At 43.4% G+C, this 27965-nt stretch overlaps 1 long non-coding RNA gene across 1 annotated transcript; it reads right to left on the reverse strand.

The window, feature by feature from the left end:
• Window positions 1-3952: 3952 nt before the first annotated feature.
• LOC308582413 lies at window positions 3953-4386 on the reverse strand. The gene is made up of 2 exons (XR_014005672.1): window positions 4182-4386; window positions 3953-4019 (listed from the first exon to the last, which is right to left on the reverse strand). It is a non-coding gene; the product is annotated as an uncharacterized lncRNA (long non-coding RNA).
• Window positions 4387-27965: the final 23579 nt, after the last annotated feature.

Genomic DNA, 27965 nt, shown 5'->3' on the forward strand with positions numbered 1-27965 from the left:
CACCCCCAAGGGCTGGTTCATTTATGGCCACAGTATATAGAATGTATGTATAGGTAGGAGCAGGAATGAACACCACATGTATTATTATTATTATTATTATTATTATTATTATTATTATTATTAATACCCCACCCATCTGGCTGAGTTTCCCCAGCCACTCTGTGCTGCTCCCAATCGAGTGTTAAAAACAATACAGCATAAAATATTAAAAACTTTCCTAAACAGGGCTTCCTTCAGATGCCTTTTAAAGACATCTTTAAAAGCACATTTGCGCGGCCATTTATGCATCACCAGATAAAGAGGAACACAGATTTGCACAAAACGTGCATGTGCTAAGTTATACATATACAGTAGATGCAATCCCTTCTCCTACCTGGGCAGTTATCTTTCCACAAGGGCCAACACTGATGCCGAAATCTAGCATTGCCTGAGCTCTGCAAATGCAGCTTTCTCCCTATTGAAGTGCAGAGTGTTTGAGGACGGGAGCTCTCACAGGGAAACTAAAATGCTTGTTTATAAAGCTATTGTACTACCAACCTTACTGTCTGCTTGTGAAACACGGACCACTTATAAACGCCATCTCCAACTCCTCGAAAGATTCCATCAACAGTATCTTCGAAAATTTTTACACATCACTTGGGAAGACAGGCGAACTAATACCAGTTTACTGGAAGAAGCAAAGGTCACCAGTGTTGAAGCAATGATTCTTCAACATCAACTTCGTTGGACTGGTCATGTTGTGCGGATGCCTGATTATCATCTTCCAAAGCAACTACTCTATTCCGAACTTAAAAATGGAAAGCGTAATGCTGGTAGTCAACAAAAGAGGTTTAAAAACTCTCTCAAGGCAAATCTAAAAAAATGTAGTATAAACACCGACAACTGGGAAACACTTGCCTGTGAGCGCTCCAACTGGAAAACAGCCTTTACCAAAGGTGTCATGGGCTTTGTAGACATTCGAACTCAGGACGCAAGGGAGAAACATGCTAAGAGAAAGGCATGCTTGGCAAATCCACACTGTGATCAGCTCCCGCCTGGAAACCAATGTCCCCACTGCGGAAGAATGTGTGGATCCAGAATTGGCCTCCACAGTCACTTACGGACTCACTGTTAAAACCGTGTTTATGGAAAACAATCTTACTCGGCTATGAGTGATCGCCAAAGAAAAAAGAAGAAAAGATATAGTAGATGCACATTTAGACCAGTGTGCCTGTTCTATCTGCAATTCAGGTGCTGAATGTTGATAGGCAACTTCAAGATTTTTTTTTGCTCTCCTTTTTTAATGGTTCTTTATCTTTAAAAAGGTAAAGGTAAAGGGACCCCTGACCACTAGGTCCAGTCGTGACCGACTCTGGGGTTGCGGTGCTCATCTCGCTTTATTGGCCGAGGGAGCCGGCGTACAGCTTCCGGGTCATGTGGCCAGCATGACTAAGCCGCTTCTGGCGAACCAGAGCAGCAGAGTGGTACCTATTTATCTACTTGCACTTTGACGTGCTTTCAAACTGCTAGGTTGGCAGGAACAGGGACCGAGCAACAGGAGCTCACCCTGTTGCGGGATTCGAATCGCCGACCTTCTGATCAGCAAGTCCTAGGTTCTGTGGTTTTACCCACAGTGCCAAACATGTCCCTTCTTTATCTTTAAACTGGACCCTAAATTGTCATATTCATTTACAGCTGAAGTTAAGATATTGGAAAGCATTACAGAATGTCTATTCCACAGGCTGCCACCGTGTTGCCCCTGTTGGCACCCCCAAAGCCCCTGTGCCCCTACCTCCTCCCACCCATGAGCCTAGTAAATCAGAAGGCCTTTACACTACTGGGACACAAGGTGTCTCTCTGCTTCTGTTTGCCCTCTCAGCTGCTGATCTCTGCCTTTGATATTGAAAAGCTTTCAAGAGATTCCTTACCAGATGCTCCCCTCCCCTTTCCCAAAAGCAACATCATTTCGGGCCTCTGGGCGGCCGGAGAAAAATAAACCACAGGATATGCTCCAGAATCTTCAGGAGCAGAGCAAAGGCCTGAAACAATAAACATCTGCTGTAGCTGACAATCTCCAGATTCTTCCAGAGAGACCATTTCATCTGGAGAGCTTTCTAGCTGTTGGAGAAACAAAGATCAGATTTTATATGTGGTGCAGTTTCAAAAGCATTTCAAAGTGCTTTTCATGTTAAAGCACAAGCAAGCAATGCAAACATTTTTATCACCCTGAAGAAAACCCCCAGCTTTTGTTCTGTCTCTGGGATTTCCTGCTCACCTCCTTTCCTCTTGTTCCAAACTACTGCCTTTGTGCAGGGCAGGTTCAACTTCACTGACCCTTAATAAACAATTGTTGGGAAGAAATAACTTGTCTGGGAGCACTAATATTAATGCATTAATGGATTGGTGATAATGATTCTGCTAAAACTTCTGACACTGACTGCTTCACCTGCCTTGGCCAAACAGAAGAATCTCTAGCAGGCTTTTGCTGATTTGCTCTGGTTCTAGAGATGAGAAGACCAGGCAGAAGTCTCATTATATTCCTCTTCTAATTCCAGTCTTGGATTCATACTGCTTTCCAAAGATCTTTGCAGGCAGGATGCACAAATCTGTACATGAGAGGAACTGCCTGGACACTTGTAGAGAAGATTATTGTTACTGACATGTTGCTGCAAGGCAAAGTTCCAATGGTGGACAATTTCAAAAAGACTCAGAAATACTGTATTAGAGGACAGTTCTATACAACAAGATCCTGAGTTTGCTGAAGAATGGTGACTGGGACAAAGTTTTAGAGTTTGACCAGGAGGATCCTAGTTCAAATCTTTGCCCAGCCAGGAATCTTACAGAGTAACCGTGAGCACAACCTATATTGCAGGATTATTGTGAGTATAAAAGAAAAGACCACTCTGAGCTGAGGAAGGCAGGGTGAAAATAAAGTACCGTATTTTTTGCTCTATAAGACTCACTTTTTCCCTCCTAAAAAGGGGAAATGTGTGTGTGTCTTATGGAGCGAATGCAGGCTGCGCAGCTATCCCAGAAGCCAGAACAGCAAGAGGGATTGCTGCTTTCACTGTGCAGCGATCCCTCTTGCTGTTCTGGCTTCTGAGATTCAGAATATTTTTTTTCTTATTTTCCTCCTCCAAAAACTAGGTGCGTCTTGCGGTCTAGTGCGTCCTATAGAGCGAAAAATACAGTACTAATAATTAAATACAGTTGTACCTTGGAAGTTGAACAGAATCTGTTCCAGAAGCCCATTTGACTTCTAAAACGTTCAAAAACCAAATTGTGGCTTCTGATGGGCTGCAGGAAGCTCCTGCAGCCCATCAGAAGCCGTGGAAGCCCCATCAGACGTTTGGCTTCCAAAAATATTTCACAAACTGGGACAGTCACTTCCAGGTTTGCAACGTTCGGGAGCCAAAATGTTCAGGAACTAAGTTGTTTGAAAACCAAGGTACAACTTTAATTGCAATCAAATGCTATCTAAAGTAAAAGTTAATTCCTGCTCAAGTGGAACATGTGCAGAGAGAGCAGGGAGAATGCAGTCTTAACAAAGAGCAAATAAGATTTTATAATACTCATGCTAGGAAGATGTATCAGCATGAATAAGTGCAACAAAATCTTCCGAGATGAGTGGATGCATTTAGGAGTTAGTCGATGTATTTGCTTATAATTTTGTATGAATAACTCAGATTATATATGGTTCCCCAGATGCATATTTTTCACTTCGCTTTGAGAATACTGTTAATGAAATTCAGATGGAGAATGCTTGACAGGGTCATCGTTCTAGAAAACACCTTCGCATCCTAGAAAAGCAGCTGATCAGAATTATCTTGGAGGGTGCATGGAATACGCGGCTGGCTGGTAGACACAGGAAGTCATTTCACAGTTGTTGGGTTGTTAGGCAGCCAGTGAACACAGATGCAGAAACATCATCCAGAAGAAACAGATCCGGAGGGAATAACGTTGGATACTGCAATTCTTGGTCTGTGCTATCCTTTATTTGCCAGAATTAACAGTTCTTGGTCCAAAATAATTGGCTTTTCCTAGGTGAAATGGAAAAGGAGTGAGAATCATGTTTGCCTAAACAGCAGAGATAAGCAACTCACGCTCTCCAAGCCCCCTCCCCCTCCCCCCAAAATCCTGCATGAGGTGAACACAACTGTATCTCATGAAAGGAGCCCAATAACCGGATGTACGGCTGCCACCAAAAATAACTGCATGTCTAATTTTCTCCTTCCCCTCTGCAATATCTATTGTGACATCACAGAGTTCTGTGCCATTGCCAGCCAATGGGCAGGCAGGGATACCTAACACTGTGACATCACTGCATGACGGAAGTTCTACCAAATCTTCAGGAGTGAGAACTCAACATGCAAGCACTGGTTTGATTTTTCATAGTGTCTACAATAGTTCTTCAAGTGCCTTACTTGCCTCCCCGCCCCCACCCAGCAATAATGTACCACAATCAGTACTCTAAATTGCCAGCCCAACATAAAGTTAGACACCCTGTAGAGTGACTTTTGTGGAATCGCTGTGTGGCCCTTGCTAGTGATTATACATCCAATATATAAACAGGTTTTGGGTTACAAAGCTCTATAGGGCAGCTGTTTCTCATTTCCCATCCTACACATGCTATCTTGCTTACATGGCAGTTTAGTTTAAAGGATCTGTGTTGACTCAGAGGAGCAAGATGTACAATGCTCAGCTTTGCCTGAACGTCACATTATGACTTGTAGCAGCAGCAGGATTTCTTGGTGGTTGGAGCAGTGTTTTTCAACATGTCGGGGAAGAACAACATGGTTTCGGAAATTAGGCCAAAATCCTACTCTCCAGGAGGCAGATTTGCACACTATAAACACTCTAACAATGTGCTGTGCTGCCCCACTGCAGTGGAAAATTCTGGTGACTCAGAATTTTGGCTGCACTGCAACAAATGAAAAGTTCATTAGCTAGCTTGACCATACAGCTTAAATCCAATGTTTCTTCTCTAAGATAAGTGTCAAGTAGGGGTGTGAAGGGATGGAATATTTACTAGATACAGGAGAGAGTATTTTATCTTATTTTTTTAGTGGTGGGTGGGACCTCCCTTGAATCATTTTGTTTCCATTTGAAATTGTTGTGAAGTTACCAGTTCATTTGAGGACATCTATTGCAATCCAACAGTTCTTCCTGTCCTTAATTGGGATGCAGGCGGCGCTGTGGTCTAAACCACTGAGCTTCTTGGGCATGCTGATCAGAAGGTCAGTAGTTCAAATCCCTAAGACAGGGTGAGCTCCTGTTGCTCTGTCCCAGCTCCTGACAACCTAGCAGTTCGAAAGCACACCAGTGCAAGTAGATCAATAGGTACCACTGCGGGGGAACGTAAACAGCATTTCCATGCGCCCTGGTTTCCATCACAGTGTTCCATTGTGCCAGAAGCGGTTTAGTCATGCTGGCCACATGTCCTGGAAAGCTGTCTGTGGACAAACGCTGGCTCCCTCGGCCTGAAAGCGAGATGAATGCCGCAACCCCATAGTCGCCTTTGACTAGACATAACAGTCCAGGGGTCCTTTACCTTTTAATTTTCTACCTGTCCTTAGCTTCTAAAACAGGCTTCCTCAACCTCACCCTCCAGATGTTTTGAGACTACAGTTCCCATCATCCCTGACCAATGGTCCTGCTAGCTTGGGATCATGGGAGTTGTAGGCCAAAAATATTTGTAGGGCTGAGGTTGAGGAAGCCTGTTCTAAAACATAAGGTGCTGGGGCTAATGGGGGGGTGTGGTTTTGTGAGAAACTATATGCTTTGCAGGCACAACATCCTTGTTTCATTCTCAACCATCTCCAGCTAAGTGATGACAGGTTTCATGGGTGGAAAACCATAGGGTGGTCAGTTGCTTATCGCCATATCAAACTCTCTACCTCTCTGTCTCTGCCATCTCTATCTATTGATCAATTGATCATATACCGTATTTTCCCCTCTATAACACGCAGATTTTTTTCTCCTAAAAAGGAAGGGGAAATGTCTGTGCGTGTTATTGAGCGAATGTGTGGTCCCTGGAGCCGAAAAATCAGGCAAAAATCAAATCGCGCTTCACGGAGAAGGGAAACCTGAAAAGAGGAAATGGCTGCTTTCCTGCATTCTGCCTCAGGGTCTTACTGCCCACCCTCCTCTGTTTGCTGTGTTTGCTGAAACGGAACAAAGAGCAGGGAAAGCCCCTCCCCTCCAGGCAAGCAGAGGGGAAAGCAGAGTGTCGTTCCTCTCTGTGCTCCGGTGCTGCAGGGGGAGAGGGAGAGAGAGAGGGGGAGGGAGAGAGAGAGGGGGGGCGGGAGGGAGGGAGGGAGGGAGGGAGGGAGGGAGGGAGAGAGAGAGAGAGAGAGAGAGAGAGAGAGAGAGAGAGAGAGATGGCTGGCTTGGGTGGGGAGAAACTTTTGCCTTTCTTTCCTCCCTCCCGTTAAATCCCTCTCCTGCATTCTTAGCCAGCTGCTTCTCTCCACACCCCTCTCATGTCCCTTCTTTGTTTTTCCTTCCCTCCCCACTTAAAATGTGGTTACAAAGCATAGATCCATATGGATTCTCGGGATCTTTGCACTGGGTCACCCCAAATTCACCATCAGATCACATAGCATGTCCATGGCTACAGCCTGCACCAAAAAAATCACGCACCCACTGTTGCCTGGGGCTGCAATGGTGCAAAAACGTGGTTACAAAGCATGGATCCACAGGAATTCTCAGGATTTTTGCATTGGGTCACCCCAAATTCACCACCAGATCACATGTCTGTGGCCACAGAATGAAGCACAAAAATGATACATCCACTGTTTCATTCAGAATGTTTTTTCCCTTGTTTTCCTCCTCTAAAAACAATGTGCGTGTTATGGTCAGGTGCGTGTTATAGAGCGAAAAATACGGTATATGGAAAATTGGAAATAATTGCTATAAATTAAATAGATATACAATGCACCTCGTCATGGTGGGATGAACTCAGGCTGGTGTGCTTGCTTGGTTGCTGTCCAGTGTTGATGGGCAACTTCAAGACCCCTCCTGCTCTCCTCTCCTATGGCTCCTTATCTTTTGATCTTCAGCCATGTTGCCCATCATATAAAGGACACCTTCAAGCCAAACAGAGGGCCTTCTCGGTAGTGGCGCCCACCCTGTGGAACGCCCTCCCATCAGATGTCAAGGAAATAAACAACTATCTGACTTTTAGAAGACATCTGAATAGATAGGCAGTCCTGTATTTGCAAGTTTTTAATGTTTGATGTTTTATCATGCTTTTAATATTCTGTTGGGAGCCGGCCCAGAGTGGCTGGGGAAACCCAGCCAGGTGGGCGAGGCATAAATAAGTTGTCGTTGTCTGTTGTTGTTAAGCAAAGTCCTATGTAATGTAGGGCATGTGGCCACCCTACCAGATTGCCTATCTATTAGAACAGAAATATTAATGCTAATATTTAATACCATGAATATGAAAGGTACTAATTCTTTTAAGAGTCAGTCGGTGCTCAGGAAAATAGTATGGATTTTACTCAGTATCTTAAAACTAGCAAGGGAGGAGCCGGTTGGTCTAGGAAAAGGAGTCTATGGGGCAGACCATCTTATTCACGAGTCCAATAAACTTAACAAGCCACTGCATTTGGAAGGACAGACAAAATGTTTTGAGAATTGGGGCCCCTTTATAGGACTGGGGAAAGCTTTATGATTTTAGATAGGGATCTTATTTTTGGATGTGCTTTCAAATTTCTCCGTGTTTGTTCATCTCTGACCTGAATTGCTGATGGTTTTGGAAAGACCGTTGGTGAGAAATAGGTCACATTTCTGCCCTTTTGCTCATCATTAGTCTCCATTAGCTTATTACCTCTGGCATTGCTTTGCTGGGCAAAGTCCAACCTTGCAGTCCAAAGGAACAGACTTTCGCCCCAAGTCTCTCCCCCCCCCCCACTCCCTTTGCCTGCACCCTTAGGGTGTAAAATCTTCCAGTTTACTCATTGCAAAGCTTCCAAATGCCTATTCCCTCTCCCCGAATGGATTCTCAGACATATGAATCATCCAAAACGAAACTCGGTCCTTGAGAACTTTTCTGAGAGTGAGCTAAATTGGTTTGAAGTGTGTATATGATCACTTGCAGAATCAATGGCAAAGGATATGAGAATGCCCTCACTGCTGCAAGGACTTTAGGCCTCGTGTTTTTGTAACACGCAGTTTAAATTTTTTAGAAACATCCTTGTCTTCAGTGTTGCAGAGGCATAGGTTGTAGAACATTTTAAGCGCTCTGAAACAGTGTTTTTCTTGGAGAGGAGTCATGTGGCGGGCTTTCAAGAGTGAAACCATTTCAAAACGTTTGCGGTGGTGTGTTTTTTCTTCACTTTGGCTTGCAGCTGCATTAGAACTCAAGCATTTTTGAACATGGCAAATATTTCCACTCAAACCACTGATGATGTTCCTGGAGGAAGAACTGACGCTACAAAGATTATAGTTTGACTTTCCAATTTACATAAGAGCTCACAACGGCGGAGGAGAGAGGAAAGGAAGTAATGAAGCTACAATGACAATTGCTTCATATAGCTGAAACTATTGTGCCTGTCGAAAGCATTGTTTGGCTAGGAAAAAAATATATAGTTGCATTGTAGCTGTGATATCAGGCAAAAACCACTTCATCCATTGTCTCTCAAGTCTATTGAGCATCTTCAAACATTTACCTGCTTTCAAAGATGTTCATTTACTTTGAACTGGCAGCTTCAGCGTCACAGATCCCCATAGATTAAGCCTGCCATTTCCTAAGGAGGATACAAAGGTAATGCATGAGGAAGATTGTTGTGGCCATCAAAGCAGGCCATCAGATTTCAGACTTCTATAGGTGAAAAGCAAGAGATTTCAAGATGGGATGCGGTGGGGAGATATTTTTTTTAATCCATAGTATTTTGCTGCAACTCTTTTTTCCCCCTTTTTTTGCATCCAGTAAATAATGTTATCCACTTAGAATAAATGGACACTTTTTAAATAAAATAATAAAATAAAAGAAGCACAGGGATTAGTGCACTGGTCTGTTTCAGGGTTTATAACCATTATGAGTTCAAGCAGTAGGGATGGGCCAAATGGTCAATTTCAGTTTCTCACATTTTCCGATTTCCCCAATCTTAAATTCAGTTCTCCACTTTTTAATATCAGTGTGCATGTTTTTGTCTTTTAAAAAGTCCTCACCAGAAAATTCACCAGTACTTTAGTGGGAATTTTGTCCAATATGCACTTTTTTGAATGCAATTTCCCCTAACAGAAAAAAACTTTGCACAACAATATCCCAAAATATAATGCATTTTTTTGCATGTTGTTTTCACAAATATATGCACTTTACTCTAATCCATGAGGGGTTTTTTTGTTTTTGTTTTTTTACAAAATTAGGAAAAGTGCAAATTCAAAGGTATTTCAGTTTGTGTAATATTTCAGAAGGTACCAAGTAGGTGGGTTTTTATGCTTACAATCAAATTTCTCTCCATTCTCTTGTACTGAGAAATCATTCTATGAGGTCCAATGTGCCTATAAATGGTGCCCTTGGACTGTAGGAAAATAAAGAACACAGCTGAAGAGAAAATTGACTCATCTGCAATGGGACTGACATACAAAAATTATCTCCACCCCCCACCCCACAAAAAAAGCCCTGTTCTTTTGAGAACAACAACCAAGACATTGGTTTGTATGCAATGCAGAGCTAATGTGAATATTCCATTAACACTAGGGTTTCTCCTTGAGCAAATAAGTGTCAGCTCTTGTGGCATTTGCCTGTTCGTTTAGAGCCTGCCTGTACAGAGGGGGAAAAGAAAGGGTTAAAAAATGTAGACCAATAGGAAAGCTGGAGGAAGAGCCTTCATGTGCATAAAAGGGCTTAGCCCGAGTTTTGTTAGAGTTGTTGGTGGGTAGTTGGTTGGTTTTAGTGGGTTGGCTGGTTGGGAAAGGCAGTTGGAGAAGCAGTTGGCAATAGGGAGACAGGGCAGTGGGTTCTTGAGTGTGGGGAGGTAGAAGAGATAGAGAGAGGAAAATAAGACTAAGAAAGTAAAGAGTAACAACGTTTGGAATGCTGTAAAAGTTTGTTTGTGTCTGAAATAAAACACACTCCTCTTTATTAACTTGAGAACCGGACTGAGACTGAAGTGATTTTACTGGGGAAGACCTGGTTGGTGGCAGCGGATTAGTGGTGGATGGGTCAATAGTCCGTGAGACGACTGGGGGCTTCAAATGAACGCCACAGCCCTCCTACCCCTGTGTACCGTCTACCCCCTAAATGGGAATATGGGGTTCTCCCAACTGTGCAGAGCGGATTTAGGCATGGCACGTGTAATGTGAAGGGAAGGGGGGGGGGAATCTTGTTGCACTACCACTAATCCTAGCTCTAGGGCAACTACCGTATTTTTCCGTCTATAAGGTGCCCCCATATATAAGATTTTGGGGGACTCAGATTTAAGCAAAGACACCCTTGGCACTATCCATGTATAAGACGCCCTCTAATTTTTGACATGATTTTTTTTTGGGGGGGGGAACTATTCTTATACATGGAAAAATACGGTATTTAGTTGCATACCACCCATTGTTCCACAATGACCCCACTGCTATACAGAACGGTTACAATTTTGGTGCCAAAGAAGAGAATGGCTCACAGTCTGGAACAGCAGATGCAAAGCCACTTTGTTCTATTCCAAGGAGAACCAGATGGCCTGTCACTTCCCCACTGCATTGGACAATCAGGCCCATGACTCATTTACACCCACAGCACCTGGCTTTCCTGTGCTGGATAAGTCTTCTGGCTGCAGAACGACGCCTTGGCAAATGCATCTTCTAACCAGAGTAAAGTATTAGGCAGAATTTGAAATAACTGTGGTTATTGTGTAGGCTTTGGAGAAACTGACCTTTCCTAAAAACATGCCAAGGTAGCATGTTGTGTTCTTATTAGCCAGGGTTATTATACAGAAATGTGGATGTCTGTCTGTTGGTCTGTCAGCTAGCTGGGTCAAAGCAACCCAATCCTTGGAGGATAAGGTTGTGATCTCAACTTTAAGCTCCCCAGTACAGTTTCTCCTCTCAAGTCCTCCTCTTCCTCCTCTCAAGTCCTTCCAGCTGTGCTTCTCTTTCACACACAGTTGCAAGCGGGAGTCCATTGTTCACCCTTCTTCATGTGGGGAAAGGAGTGGAGGCTACTCCATTTGGGTAAATGGGGCACTGCCCCACCAATCTCAGCCAGTCCCCACCTACCTGCTGTCTTACTTAAAACCAGTCTAGGAGGTAACGCTGGCTTCCAGCTTCCTCCTACTTAGTCTCAGTGTTGCGCTTGTAAAACTCAGCAGAGAGGAGGATGGGGACAAAACCAGAATTAGTTGACTACACCTGTCTACAGCTACTGGAAGGAAGTGAGCAGGTGAAAGGACAATGGGAAGGGACAGATAGAAAATCCATGGTTACCTCTTCTTTTCCACTTCAATCCTTAGGAATTCACTTATAGATGTTTTTCCTCAACTTTTAACTTGTCCTTCTTTCCTCCCCTCTAACAAATAATGGAATTCTGCTCTCTTGCACCTCCCCCCCTTTTTCCTGGAAAGCATTTAGTTTACCAAATAAACAATATCCCTCACAATAAGGTACACATAAGGCAAGTCTTCTTCCAGATGCTAATCTGTTCAAGATGTCTGTGTATAAAAATTCTGAAGGCTGAAGCTGGAACTTGTAAGGAAAGGTGTTCAGAAAATGAGATTTCATCTGAGGAACATTTGAAATATGCATTTGGATATAGGAAATTTGAACCCAGATTGTAATCTTAAAATAAAGTAGGAATGACATCCAGCAAATGTAACAACCTCCTCTCAAGTCCAAAGTTTCCACAGGGTGATCTGGGTCATCAAGTCTCTTGATGAAAGCATTTCATGCAGCATTTTTAGAGAATTAGTTTGATGCAGTGCTGGTCATTTGTTCTGGATTTTTGGATTTTATAATCTTATATTGTTTCAATAGTTTTACCTTGTTGTTGTTGTTGCTTAGTCGTGTCTGACTCTTCGTGACCTATCATTTTGGAATCTAGGCAGGTAAGACACAAGTTCATGGGAAATTGCAGTTGGTTGTTTTGAAACTATAATATCTCAAGAGTCTGCTGTTCAAAGGTGATAATGACCAGTATCCTGCACAGATTTAGAGTTTGACTGAACTAGACCCAAAGCAGATTAACTGGTTTCGTTGTCTTACATTCTTTTATACACTATTGCACATACAGTCATACCTTGGAAGTCAAACAGAATCCATTCCGGAAGTCCATTCAACTTCTAAAGCGTTTGACTTCCAAAGTGTGGCTTCTGATTGGCTGCAGGAAGCTCCTGCAGCCAATCGGAAGCTGCGGAAGCCCTGTCAGACATTTGGCTTCCAAAAGAATGTTAAAAAACCAGAACAGTCATTTCCGGGTTTTGATCGTTCAGGAGCCAAAATGTTCCAGAACTAGGCTGTTCGAAAACCAACAAATGACTGTACAGTGGTGCCCCGCAAGACGAAATTAATTCGTTCCGCAAGTTTTGTCGTCTAGCGAATTTTTCGTCTTGCGAATCACGAAATCCCATAGGAATGCATTGAAAATCAATTAATGCGTTCCTATGGTCAAAAAAAGTCCAAACAAAGCCAAATTTGGTACAACAACAGTTTATTAACTGCTCTTTAAAGTCACACATACTGTAAAGAGCAGTTCAAAAATTGAAGGGAAAATAAATTAACTTTATAAACAAAACATGTCTTTGTTTTTAGACAAAGGAAACAAAGCCACGAGACGTTTTCATCTTGCAAAGCAAGCCCATAGGGAAATTTTGTCTTGCGAGGCAAATCGAAAACGGAAAAACCTTTCGTCTAGCGAGTTTTTTGTCTTGCGAGGCATTCGTCTTGCGAGGTACCACTGTATATACAAAAGACCCTTCAAAACAACTGCATACTATCCCTTGCTTTTTCCTGTAGGACTAATTGCAGTCATTTACACTCGTCAGCAGGTTTACCATACCCAATGAGTCAATCACCCATCTCCCACTACCCCCCTGAGAAAAACCCTACCCCACCTTCCCACTATATATAAGGATCTGGCGACTTCTGTTTCAGTGTATCTGAAGAAGTGTGCATGCACACGAAAGCTTATATCCAGAACAAACTTAGTTGGTCTCTAAGGTGCTACTGGACAATTTTTTAATAAAAGTGAAGTCTGCTCAAAGCACAGCACATGTTTAAGCTAGAGAACTCATTCCCACAGCAGGCAGTGAAAGATATCAGCTTGAGCGGCTTAAAAAGAGAATTGGACTAGTTCGTGGAGAACAAGGCTACTGATAGCTATCTAGCCATGCTAACTATGGTCTGCTTCAATGGTCAGAGGCAGGAATGTTTCTGAATAGCAGTTGCTAGAAGTCATGGGAGGGAAGACTGCTCCTGGGCTTGGGTCTTCTTTGAGGGTTTCCCAGAGGACTTTGGCTGGCCAATGTGAGAACAGGATGATGGACTAGATGAGCCACTGTCACGGTCTGGTTTACGGGCGGTCAAAGTCCTGGCTGAGGACGTCAGGACCGGGGGCAAGATGGCGGAGTGGGAGCAGGAACAAGAGTCCAGAAGCCAGGGGTCCGAGGGTCAGGAAGCAGGGAGTCACGAAGTCAAGGGTCTGAGAGTCAAGAAGCAAAGAGTCAAGAAGCCGAGGTCCAAGGTCCTACTGGTCACAGGGCCTGGCTCCTGCATGCACTCCTGACAGTCACGGACCTGACCCAGCAGGTTCTTCTTATGTTCTTAGGATCTAAAACAGTCCAATGGAAATGAGCATGCCCAGTGGGCACAGCTGATGGTTGAGAGGGGAGAAATGGGGAACCATGGAGAATGCAGTACCTTGAAACCAGAACAGGAGCACTGCGCACTAAGATTTTGTGGCAGGTTGTGCTCATAGGCTCCATGATAATAATAATAACAATTTTATTATTTATACCCTGCCCATTTGACTGGGTTTTCCCAGCCACTTTGAACGGCTCCCAACAGAATATTAAAAGCACGATAAAACATCGGCATTAAAAACTTCCCTAAACAGGGCTGTCTTCAGCACTCACAGCAGGGCAAGAAAGGTCTTAGCATTCCAGCAAACTCTGGAATCGTCTACCTTGTAGGCTACCCAAGAAACATCAACTAAGAGGCGGGCGGCTATGCAAATAAGAACAGGCTTTCTTCTTAATGGCCCACATTGAGGGTCACAAAGGGCAGGCAGCAGGTTTAGTTTCAACCCCGTATGTATCACTGAGTGCATCTGTTTGCTTTTCCCCTGAACCGTTGCTCATCACTCCTATGGGGGAAAGTAAAGCTTAGACTTCGGAACAACACTACAGTGAGGCAGAGATGGGAGGAATCACCGCCTCCTCCTTTATGCTAGGTGGCCTGACCTTTATGGATCTACCAATGTTCCTTGCAATAAACAAGTCTCTACTCTGCAGACGCCAAATCCTCCGAAACAATGGACATTTTTGCCTCTGCAGGTATAAGCTGTGAGCGCATGTTCAACTTTTGGAAAAAAACACACAAAGCAATTCCACCAATCCGTATGCTTAATGTAACTCAGGTCATGTTTGCATTTAATGTGCAACAAACAGTGTTTTGTTTTTATTTTAAATTACACACACACTATCCTTCCTCCTCAGAGATACCAGAGAGGCATACAGCAAGTCTGATTAAAGTGGATAAATGCAAAACAAAAAATAAAAGCGAAATGCAAGGCACATCAGCTGTGTGGGTTTGGATTTTCGGAGGTGTGGAGGAGTGGGGAATTTTAATTTTTCCTCCACTTGCTGCAGTACTGAAACCCCACTTCTGAAGTTGGCATTTACACTGGGAGGAGATTCCCCCACTGGTTCTATTGTAAACGGCACCTTCCGTGGAGGGGTTGATTTCTCAGGAAAATGTGGCACCATATCTAATTTGGCCTTGAAATTACAGGACACAGGCCATTGTAATCAGTCCTGATTCAAATAAATGAGCTTTGCACATGGATCTTATAGCAATTCTTCACCCCCGTTCCTTTTTACATCCGGGCTAAAAAAACAACAATGTAACAGATAACTTCTGTTGTTTGTACCCATTCAATTTTTAAAACATATTTTGCAAATTCATTTGGTGTAAAGGGGAAGAAAAGGCACTGTGTTTCCTTTTGGGACAAACTAGATAGTGTCATACCAGTGGATTGTGAATTATGCAGTGAGGAGGGGGCATGGATGAGGATGACTTCACAGAAAATAGTCGGAGCTATCAACTCTGTTAATTTTCAGGGCATTTTGAAATGTATTCTTTGTGCGGCTTGCCAATACATTTAAATCCTAAGAATGTTGCGAAAATGTGTCTTTCTGCTAAACTCCCATTGTAGAATGGCCAACCAAGCTCCACATCAGGCTTGGCAGTTCACTGTGAATCCTTATTGTCTCCCTCTTTTGCTCTTAGCAAATGTTGACTAAGTCTTGTAACTACCTCAATCTGAATGTGAATTTGACCAGGTCGTAATTGCATGTCAAGACCCCGAGGCCTCCCCTTATGTTGAACAATAACATGTGGGCACAGTATTTTAGGATAATGGGCAAATTTAGGCCACAACTTTATTGGTTACAGAATGTGAGTGGTATTGGCTTAGGCACTGGGACTGGACTGACTATATCTGACTCCGGCCCCCCATGCAGGAAGTCCAGTAAGGGTCAACCACCAATAGGGGGAGCCCTGTTGATGCACATCAACTAAGAGCTCCCCCAGGGTCCCCTATGAGGTTGTGGCATGGCCCTAGCCCCTACCTGGGCTTTGGACAAGATCCACACCCCCGGATCCCTTTAACGGAATACCCTTAAAATGGAGGGGCAGGTGATGGCCACGCCTCCCCTCCCTTGAACGGAACAAGAAGGGAAATCCCCCAGCTGCACGGCTGCTTAAAAGTGCTAAGCCATGCCCCCTGGCCAACCAGATTGGCTGGCTAGGGGCCATGATGCAGCTAGGGTCTCCCTGGTGATGTGGGGGCTTAGCCCAGCCCCCGTTGTGTGCAGGAGGCCACGTGGCCTGCCTGCAACACCGTCCCATCAGGAAGTGGAGTGGCCTTCTCATACATGAATAAGGAGAAGAAGAAGAGGAGTTTGGATTTGATATCCCGCTTTATCACCACCTGAAGGAGTCTCAAAGCGGCTAACATTCTCCTTTCCCTTCCTCCCCCACAACAAACACTCTGTGAGGTGAGTGGGGCTGAGAGACTTCAAAGAAGTGTGACTAGCCCAAGGTCACCCAGCAGCTGCATGTGGAGGAGCGGAGACGCGAACCCAGTTCCCCAGATTACGAGACTACCGCTCTTAACCACTACACCACACTGGCTCCACATGACATTTTTCTCTAAAATCAACAGAGAATGGGTAATTTGTCTCCCGCCCTATGTAGTCCTCACACAATCTAGTTCCCTTTCATATTTTTTGTCCACGAAAAGAGCTTCTTGGGAAACTAACTTCATTCTGGAAAAGAAAAGCTCATTGCAGGTTTATTCTGCATTACATTGCATTGTGTCCATTTGAAAGCTGCCATTTGTGCAGAAAGAGGTAGATGCCTCTTATATTTCTGTTCAGCCACTTAAGTAACGTAAGTGGATGATTTCAGCAGACTTACTCTGAGTACGACTAATGTTGGCTATCACCCAATAAGCTGTAGAAACCTGATGTTCACATTTGTACTATTTTTCAGCCGACAACTTTCATAGCATAAATAGCATGAGATTATTTGCAACTGTTTATTTAATTCTACTGCCCTCTTGTCCTATCCTGGAGATTCAAGACACTCTTTTAATTTAAAAAGTCCTCTCCCCTCCTGGCTCAGAAACCCTCCCCAAAAACAGACACATTGTACATATATATTCTGAAGATGCAAAACCCGTTGAGTACCACATCCCTCCTTAACTCCAAATCGATAGAGACAATCACAGATTTACATGAGTCTGAAGCCCTATCAGCTTTGGTTAATGACTGCCAAAACACTCAACTATGTCTGCATAAAGGAATGATTCATATATTTAACAAGACAACCAAAGTATTTTACAAACACAGTCCCCAGTTTAAGATGATTCTGGTTGTGCTAGGAAAAAAACAAATCAAGATTTGGTTTAAAATGTTTAGCATCCTTTAACTTTGTCCAGAACCATAGCCTTAAAAACAAAAGGTTGACCTTTCTCATGGAATGGCAAAAGGAAAGGATTAGCTAAAAATCTATGAAGATTCTTTGTTGCCTTAGGAGAGTTCACTGCTAATACATCCCAAAGACTGGTTTTTCCCAGCTACAAATTTGCACTGAATGAGAATGAGAATAAGGAAATGATATGTTTTGTGAACTAATGCACATAACTGGGTTCCCCCCCCCACAAAAAACTGCATAAAAATGACTTCACTGGCCCAGTAAGAGGCAATTGATCCTGTAAAGAGAGTAGAAAATTAGTAAAATATCTATAATATGACTGAACCTGGGAGCTACACTGTATACCAAGTCTAGCGATCAGATTTCCTTGGTATTATATAAAAGGATCTGAAAACAAGAAAGAATATTGTAGCACTTTAAAAGACCACCAAATTTGTTATAGCATAAGCTTTCATGTACTGTAGTTCACTTTTTCAGATCGATGGAACATTAGGCTCATTCAATTTATTTTATTTTATTTAAAAACAACAACCACCTTGATTTAATGTGTTGTGTTAAGGGCTTTTCCAGGCTCACTCAGGCTCCAAAGTGCCAGGAAATTGCAGCTGTTAAGGACCATGTCCTTTACAGATGTGGTTATTTAAGGTGATATTGACCTGCTATGGTCCTGTGGTTAGTTTCACAGGACCACCTTGGAGCTGGCTGGTTGCCAGTGGCAGAGGGATGGGCCTACATTTGTCCCAGGGGTGCCCAAACCTTTTTCAAATAGGGCCGGATTTGATGAAGTGAAAATGCGTGAAGGCCGACCAAAGTTGTTGAGCATTTTTTTAGGATTTAACCCCAGGACATATACTGCAACGGGGGTTGAATTAGGCCCCCCAAACGGACTTTGGACATCCCTGATACATGCTATGTGTAGCACTTTACAAGGGATGCGGGTGGCGCTGTGGATTAAGCCACAGAGCCTAGGACTTGGCAATCAGAAGGTTGGTGGTTCAAATCCCCGTGACGGGGTGAACTCCCGTTGCTCGGTCCCTGCTCCTGCCAACCTAGCAGTTTGAAAGCATGTCAAAGTGCAAGTAGATAAATAGGTACTGCTCCAGCGGGAAGGTAAACGGTGTTTCCGTGCACTGCTCTGGTTTGCCAGAAGCGGCTTAGTCATGCTGGCCACATGACCCGGAAGCTGTACACCAGCTCCCTCGGCCAGTAAAGCGAGATGAGTGCCGCAACCCCAGAGTCAGCCACAACTGGACCTAATGGTCAGGGGTCCCTTTACCTTTAGGATCTCTTGGCTATGTTCAGAGAATGCTGGACTGCAGACTCTAGATAATGCACAGCTTCATTGGCAATGGCTCCTCCTAATAATGTTGGTATGACAAGTATCTGCATGTCAGGGGTTTCCACACCCTTCCATACTGCTGAATTGAGAGAGCAAAAACTGCACAATGGCTACATTTAAACCCCCCACCCACTGCCCAATTATATATTAATCCTAAAAAATTCCCAGACACGATACAGGCCTACACAGGGAGATCTAGATAGCTGCCAGAGCAGTCACAACCTCTTTGCTGGCATCCGGGCTGCATACAAACCATATTCCCCCGAAAGAATCCTAGGAACTGTAGTTTGAAGCTCTGCGAGGGGTAAATTGCAGTTCCATGATTCGTCAGGCTGCTTTAAATGTATGCCTATGCAGCCCTGCCTATATTTGAATAGGGGCAGAGTGCAGTGTGCCAGGGGATGCGGGTGGCGCTGTGGGTTAAACCACAGAGCCTAGGACTTGCCGATCAGAAGGTTGGCGGTTCGAATCCCCGCAGCGGGTTGAGCTCCCATTGCTCGGTCCCTGCTCCTGCCAACCCAGCAGTTCAAAAGCACGTCAAAGGGCAAGTAGATAAATAGGTACCACTCCGGCGGGAAGGTAAACGGCATTTCCGTGCGCTGCTCTGGTTTGCCAGAAGTGGCTTAGTCATGCTGGACGACACATGACCCAGAAGCTGTACGCTGGCTCCCTTGGCCAGTAAAGCGAGATGAGCGCCACAACCCCAGTCAGTCATGACTGGAACTAATGGTCAGGGGTCCCTTTACCTTTACCTTACAGTGTGCCAGATTCGACTCACCACCCACTTTGCAATATATCAATGGGACGGTGTGGTTTTGGTAGTGAGAGGTCATTGGAGCAGACCTTTATGCTATGGGTGTTTTTGGAAGCACCTCTCCCCCTGCCATGTTTCCCAGCATCCCTGCTTCATCTCTTTGATCTCTGTGCCATCAGTTTCTGAATACAAATAACTACAGCCAGGGAACTAGTCTGGTTTTTGTCTTTGCTCAGCTACACTAATGAAGGGCATTCTTTCTTTCTTTCTTTCTTTCTTTCTTTCTTTCTTTCTTTCTTTCTTTCCTCCCCCTTGATTTGACTGCAAAACACACCATACATTTAAAACACTTTGCTTCCCCCCAAATCCTGGGAACTGTGGTTTGTTAAGGGTGCTGGGAATTGTCGGTTTTGTAAAATTATTTATGGTGCAATCTTATATAGCAGGCATGTCCAAAGTCCTTTTGGGGGGCCTAATCTGGCCTGCTGGTCGGTTTAATCTGGCACCTGTGGCAGTTTATTTCCTGGGGTAAAATCCCCCCAAAAGCTCAACAACTTCAAACCTAAGAAAAGCGCAACAATTTTGGGGTAAAATCAGGACTGGATTTAGATGAAGAGAGGCCCTAGGCTATTCCACTTGTGAGATTTTCTCCCAGGTAAGTGGGGCATAGGTGCCGACTCCATGGGGCCTGAGGGGGCCCGAGCCCCCTCAAAAATTCGTTTGGGGGGGTCCGCCCCCCCAATAATCTCGGGCGCCCCTCCAGCAGAGCGCCACCGCCGCCCCTCCCCCAGCCCAAAATGCACAGGGTCGGGCTGCATGCCTCCTGCCCTCCCTCCCGAGCAAAAGCTCCACCCAATTTCCTTCGGAGCTGATTAATAGGCGCAGCACGCTCTCCCCTATTCGCTCACGAGGAGGCGGCACCACTTTATCTGCATATTCATGAGCTTATTTATTATTCATGAGCTTTCGCGGGCTCCCCCAATATTTTTTATAAGTCGGCGCCCCTGAAGTGGGGTTAGGATTGCAGCCTTAGTTATGTAAATCCATTGATTTCAAGGAGTCTCCTTATGGGTATTGAGGCGTTAATGTGAATAATACTGCTGGTGTTCATGTTATCTGCTAGAGCATTGGAAGGACGACGTCAATGGATGCATTACATCAGGCAACAAAATGAAATTGTATGTATGCTGGTTCTTTGTTGAAAGTGCTGTAAATGGGGGAAAACAATTCTCCTTTGTAGTGCAGAATAATTTAGTACTGTGGCAAGAGTTATTTAGACACGAGTATGATAGAGTTGCATTCTGGACAAAATATAACATTCATTGGAGAATTATTTTCAGGAGAAGACTAAAAGTAGTTTAAAAGACTCCATTTTTGTAACCAGAGTCGGCACTGTAAAGCAGAGCCTATAACCCTAGAAGGGTTTATTTCTGTCGATGGGTCCATTGTGTGACACTGACCTTTTTAAAATATTACCCTTATACACTTTCTCCAATGCCAGCTTAAGAATTTGCCCTCGGGCTGCAATTTGACTTCACCCAGTTTCCAAAACATAGGACTTGTCATCAATGTACACTACTATTGTTAGATTACTGGAGGATAAAATTCTGTCAGCTAATTACAGTAATAAGATTATGGCTATGGGATAAGAGTGTCTAAGAACAGCAGCAGTAGAAGCATCAGCAGCAATAGTTGAATTTTCATGTTTATTTCCATAGAAGAACCCAGTCTACATAAGGAAAAGATTATATGTCTTGGGGCACACAGAGACCTCTACATTAGAATCTATAACATCTAGGTGGAGAAGATTATCCACTTCAGTGTTAAGTACTTTTAGGTAGTGATGACTGAGTAGGATCTAAGGAGGCAGTGACTTTCTTCTCACAATCAGCACTTTTTCTGTTCTGCTGCAGTTTGCCTTCTGCTAAAATCAACTTCATTCATCTCACTACCTGCAGTGGCCAAGACTAGTATAGTTAACATCATTTATGGCGCTGTGGGTTAAACCACAGAGCCTAGGACTTGCCGATCAGAAGGTCATCGGTTCGAATCCCCGCGATGGGTGAGCTCCCGTTCCTCGGTCCCTGCTCCTGCCAACCTAGCAGTTTGAAAGCACGTCAGAGTGCAAGTAGATAAATAGGTACCGCTCCGGCGGGAAGGTAAACGGCGTTTCTGTGTGATGCTCTGGTTCGCCAGAAGCGGCTTTGTCATACTGGTCACATGGCCCAGAAGCTGTATGCCGGCTCCCTCGGCCAATAAAGCGAGATGAGCACCGCAACCCCAGAGTCGGTCACGACTGGGCCTAATGTAACATATTCAGACGGGGGGGGGGGGGGCTACAGTAAAAAAAAAAAAACTTCTTGTATTCATTTGTATGATTTCTATTCCTGATCTTAGAGAAACATGTACAGTGGTGCCTCGCAAGACGAAATTAATTTGTTCCGCGAGTCTTTTCGTCTTGCGATGTTTTTCGTCTTGCGAAGCACGGTCCGTCGCAACTGCGCCTCTTCAAGCGGCTTTAAGAAAAAAGCGCAAGACGTTTTCGTCTTGCGAAGCAAGCCCATAGGGAAATTTGTCTAGCGAAGCAACACAAAAACCGAAAAACCCTTTCGTCTAGCGAGTTTTTCGTCTTGCGAGGCATTCGTCTTGCGGGGCACCACTGTAGATTGCAGCAATTTCTCATTCTTGTTTGCTGACACCCCAAGAGATGAGGGAATTCCTTCAGATCAGATCAGAACCAATTCAGCATTTATGAGCTTGCTCAGCAAATGTTCTGAATAGTTGCTTGCTAAGAGTTCTCTCCTGGCTTGTAAAGTTGGTGTTGTTGCCCTTTGGGAATTGTAGTTTGGTTTCACCTCGCATGGAGCCAAGACATCACTTGTTGAGAAAATTCGCTAGGCATTCAGTTTCTCCTTCACCTTGCAAAAGCAGAATGAACAAAGAGGCTTTTAGATCTAGCGATGGGCCAATCTGTCATTTTTTCTAGTCTTAAATTCACTTCACTCCATCTCCACAACAGTTTGTGATCTCCTCCCTCCAAAAAATATGTCCACCTCAAAGTTTGTACACATTTTTGCTTGCATTTCTCTAAATATATGCTTTTTTTCAAACCGTATCCTCAGTATAATGCATGTTGGTATGCTATTTTCACCACAATATGCATTTCTGGTGCATAATTCCCAGTTTTATATGAATTATGTACACTTTTTGGCTGAAAAACTCCACTGCAAAATTCAGAGAGGTGCACATAGCTGCATTTTGCTTTAAGTTTAGGAAGTGAAATTTAGATATGTAGGTTTACAGTAAAATGCAGGCTAAAGAATTTCTCCCTCATCCCTAATCTAGATGGATGGCATATAAAATGTTTGCAACTAGCTTTAATCTCTAAATCGATATTTGATATAAGGTCAAGTGAAATGGGTATTGAACATAACACAAAAGATTCATGGAAAAGCCATCTCCTTTTACATCATATTCTCAGAGAAGCCATTATCTCTTAATGTTTAGTATGGCTTTGATATGTTTTTGATGAGCAAACTATCTAGTCATCAAATCGAATGGCATTTCAAGTAACTAGCAGTTGTAACAAAGGAAATCTAACAGGAATTACAAAGAAGGATAAAGTTATGGAAACGAATAGCTTTATTAAATACCAGTATAATTTACAATCATAGGTTAATTCTATGTTAATATGGCAAACACGCACTGTACTCTTTATGTATGGCACTTTGTATCTTTAATCGATGTGTGCAATATATGGTAAAACTCTCTTGGGAATTAAAATAGGTTGAAAAGATTAAAAGGGGGGACTTAAAAAAATACTCAAGGGAATTGATTGATGCAAACAGAGAACATAATCATCAAGCAAGAGATTTTTGTTTGGTTGATATGGTCATTTAGTTCACAACTATCAATGGGAGTTCAACTGAGAATAAATAGCTCACATTAAAGCACTTCTGGCCTTGGCTTTGTTGTTCTGGTAGTTTCACAGCAATTATCATGCCTTTTCATCCAGAGTAAATGGTTGATATTTAAGAACTTCCATTTTGTGCCTAAAGTGTAACTGTCTTTAGCTACCTGGTCTCTTGAAACTTTCTGCACATGCTCAGAATGTGGCTGAAGAAGAATTTCTGAGGAAACGGTGCTTGTTTCATAAAGCAGTCAAACATAATGAGCTGTACAAATTTGTATACCAAATGAGGTAAATACAACCTTTGGCACTATAATTACTTTTAAGTTCCTTTTATTCCAATGGCAAACAGTTATGTATGTAGGACAGCAGTTGTAGGTTTTTAAAGGTAAAGGGACCCCTGACCATTAGGTCCAGTCGTGACCGACTCTGGGGTTGCAGCGCTCATCTCGCTTTATTGGCCGAGGGAGTCGGTGTACAGCTTCCAGGTCATGTGGCCAGCATGACTAAGCCGCTTCTGGCGAACCAGAGCAGTGCACAGAAACGCCGTTTACCTTCCCGCTGGAGCAGTACCTATTTATCTACTTGCACTTTGACGTGCTTTTGAACTGCTAGGTTGGCAGGAGCAGGGACCGAGCAACGGGAGCTCACCCCGTCGCGGGGATTCGAACTGCGACCTTCTGATTGCCAAGTCCTAGGCTCTGTGGTTTAACCCACAGCGCAACCCACATCCCTTGTAGGTTCTTAGGTCCCATTAAACTCAACGGATCGTACTTCTGAGTAGTTGTATACAGAATTGCACAGCACATGTTCCACTGAACCCATGGGGCCTAAAAGAGGTTACACAGTGTCATAGTTGACTTTTTATGCCGAATCCAATTTCGTCTTAATCCTGCCAATAGAACTCGGGATGTTTGCTTTCCACAATACGTTGGCAAATTACTTATTTATAAACTTCATTGCATGCTGCAATCTTTTCAATAGTAACTCCATCAGTTCCCCCCCCTGTAGACATAGCACACCATGTCTCCAAGCCAATATTTCATTTTTATCATTTCCACAATTTCCTCTGTGTGTGCAGTAGACATATGAGATGACATCTAAGACTATGCCTGATTTTATAACTCTCTTAATACTGAGAGAACTACCATGGTATAATGACATCTGCATCATAAATTCTCCCCTATTCATATATCTATTAAGTAGAAATTGGCGCAGATTTTACTTAAGAATGCACCTGACCTTTTCCATGTACAACTTAAGTGGAACTGTCAGTTGGGGTTTAAGAAGACACAGACAGCACATAGACTGCCAAATATCTTTATGGGGTATGTCTGCAGAGAAGATGTAACATCATTACATCTGCAGGACACTAGCTGATAAAGCTGTTTATCTTAGAGCTGATTCTTGTTTCTTTAACTGACTCTTCACATATTGGAAGATCTACAAATAAGAGGAAATTTCCCACTGTTTTTACTAATGCACATTAACCTTGAACCGTCATTTGAATGATATTAAAGCTCTACAATTCAACACATTCCCGTAGATCAGCCTTCACTAACTTTGGGTCCCTGGATGTTCTTGGGCCCTAGCTTCCATCATTCCTGATCATAGTAGCCAAGAAAAATGGAGGTTGTTGTTTAGCAACACTGGGGGACCCAAGTTTGGGGAAGACTGCCATGATGTCAGGGAGCCGTCAAGGAGAGCAGGCTGTCCGCAGATCAGAGAAGGAAAGTGAAACACTGGCCAACTTACAGTTAGTTTATTAAGGAAGCAGAACAGAGAACACATGGAGACTTCTAAGAGTTGCTCCTGTCTAGATGAAGGAGTTGCCCAGACTGGCTTGCAACTCCCCCTTCATTCCCTAGCCCTCTGTATCAGGCCCCTCTCTCTGTCTACATGAGCCCCAAGGGACCCTTTCTGTGGCTGCCTGGCTCTCTGCTCAGCAATATGCAGCAGATGTCTCATTCTGGGAGGTGGGGGGACTTGCTGGTTGTCAGCAGAGAACCTGTTTAGGGTGGCTCTATGGGGGAGCTACCAAGCCTGATTTCTGTCCCTGATCTGTGCTGGGGCACCTGCCTGTTTCCTCCTCTTCAACCTCCCAGCCTCCAGTACTTCCCTCCTCTGGGGTGTGGCCAGTTTCCCACCCCCAGCAGCCAGCATCCAATTCATCTCCCTCTGTGCTTTCCCTGGGGAGCTCTTGGTCAGGCAGCTTCCACCACTCCTCCTTATCCAGCCAGTCCTTGACACATGATGATCTTACATGATCATTGTTTTGCACTCTGCAAAGCAAAGGGTGCTTATACAGAAAAGCAAGCTTCTCTATGCACGGGTTTTCCTGGTTATCCAGATCAGTCTAGGGATGGCAGTCTAGGGATGGTGAGCTTGTGGTTCTTCAGATGCTGCTAGACTCCAAATTTCACCCGCCTCAGCCAGAATGACCAATAGTCAGGAATGGTAGGACTTGTAACCCAACAACCTCTGGAGGACATCCACAAGACTTGGAGACAGCCCTGAGACTTCAAAGTCTGGACTTCAAAAATGGAATGATATCACATATTCCTTTGGCAACCGATGTGAAAGGAAGAAGACCATGTGACAAAAAAAAAACAACCACCACCCAATCACATGCATATCCATTGCACTTTCCCAAGGAGTGAGTTTCCCCTTATTAGTGTTTTTTTCCAAGAAAACTTTTTTAGTTTGGGTTGGATAGTAATTCAAACGGTGGTGCATGGTTGTGAATAGCATTTGATTGTTTTGTTTAATTGGGCAAGTGTGAATTTATTAAAGGCTGAGGATGGGGGGATGCTAAAATCCCAGTTTATTTTTTTCCCCCCTGATAAAACAGCTGATCAAATTCACTAAGATATGCAATACTAACATTTGTACTGTGTTACTGAGCTATGCCCCCCACAACTGATGACAAGTGAAATGAGTGCACATATTTCCACATTTGAAATGCTGGATTGCATTGATCTGATCCATCATTAAAAAACCCTTTGAAATGTATGAGCTTTGACTTCCTACTTAACATTTGGCAGTGCAGGAACATTCCTGTTCTGCCGCACATCTTCAGCAATCATTTTTATCACAGGTAATTATTCTTACCAAACTGTAACATACTTAACTTGCATTTGCAGTGATTTTGAATAGTTTACATACATCCCTTTTATCTAACAGATAGATAGAAAACCCCTAAAACATTTTTTAAAAAATCTTTTGGGAGAAGTGGTAATGTGTACCAGGCAGTTGGTGCCAATAGGTACATGGAGTACAGTTCCTAGACACTGGCCATGATCCACTGATTTCAAAATGCTTAGGAATTTTGAAGTCTGAAACCGATTGCAACCTTTGCCTTCAGTAAAAGAAAATTTCCAGGGGAAATGACAGCCAGTACTTTCAATCCCCCACAAAAAATGTGGCAAGCACATATGAGTGGAGAGCTAAAAATGCACACCATGTGTTACTCCTTGCATTTATTGAGTAAAGAATGAAAATGAAGCCAAATGGGCCCTATGCAATTCAGTTTTTCATTCATTAGAAAGCAAATGCACGACCCCAATACCCAAGGCCCCATCTTCTGCACCAGTGCAATTTTTAAGTCAGAAAAGGATCCCCCTATTCTTCCAGATGTCTCAACAAATGAAACCGATTTGTTTTTTTAAAAAAGTGTTATGTGGGAAAAAATACAAGAGAGAGACATTGCACATACCTTTGTAAATCAAGAAAATCTTTAATAAAAATACATTAAAAAAGAAAATAGAGTAGAGATGTCAAGCTAGGGGTCAAAACCTGACACCGTAAAGATCCCACAGCTAGATTTGGTTCCATGAACTGTACAAGAATTTGGCTGCAGCCATGTGCCTAGATAAATCCTTCTCTTACTTGTGAAAACTTCCCATGCTGCTCTTTAAAGAAACAGGCAATCCAGTCCATTCCATGTTTGTCTTGTGAAATAAAATCACAAAGGGACCTGGAGCGCCACAGACTGAGCTTTAACATGACTTGAAAGCTCCATCTCATGTTTTGTGTTCCAAACTGCTCCTTATTGAATCCATTATAATAAAAACAAAAACCTGGATGATTTTGATTACCCATGCCCCTCAAATAAGAGATATCTCATTTACATATTATAATCACTGCAGCTCCCAGTATCCTGGCTACATTTAATAGGCATTCTGATAATGTAGATGGCGGTTTTTCTTCAGCATCAGTAGGTGTGATGGGGATGGCATGAAACAAACGGAAAAAGTTGAGCAAACCTGCAGCTAGGAAGCCTTCCTGAAGCTGCCGATGAAGGCCATGAGTATTGAGAAGGCAATGCTCATATTTCATTATTGCTGCATAAACCAAGCAGTGACTCGCATGTTACTTCCTTCTGCTTTGTGCAATTAATTGCTGTTAATTAACTGCTTGGCAGCCACAGGCACTGGGTCGGCAACCCTTTTCTAGACAGAGCTGATGCAACACCAGTCACTAGAAGGTTAAATGTTTTGTTTCTTCTCATTCAGAATTATATTTAAGATAACTTCCATGGCCACAGATGTTTTAGCTAAGGTGCTTCCAAGTAAGCGAAGACAAGCCAAAGGACAGAAGGTTATGCATAGTGAATCCAAGTCATATATAAGTGCTTTCTTTTACACTGCCAACAAGCCAGCTAAATGTTTTCCCCTTTCAAGAAACATAATATTTAGAAGAATTCCTTCCTTATCTAGAAAAGAAATAAAAATGAGCTAACAATTATGGCTCCCCATGCATAGAAAAACTGGTTCTTTATAAGGAAATTAACAACGTTGTTCTGAGAAGCCAATGTTCTAAAGAAGGGGTGGGGA

Source organism: Podarcis bocagei (genome assembly GCF_964188305.1).
Source record: "Podarcis bocagei genome assembly, chromosome: 1".
NCBI classification, from domain to species: domain Eukaryota; kingdom Metazoa; phylum Chordata; class Lepidosauria; order Squamata; family Lacertidae; genus Podarcis; species Podarcis bocagei.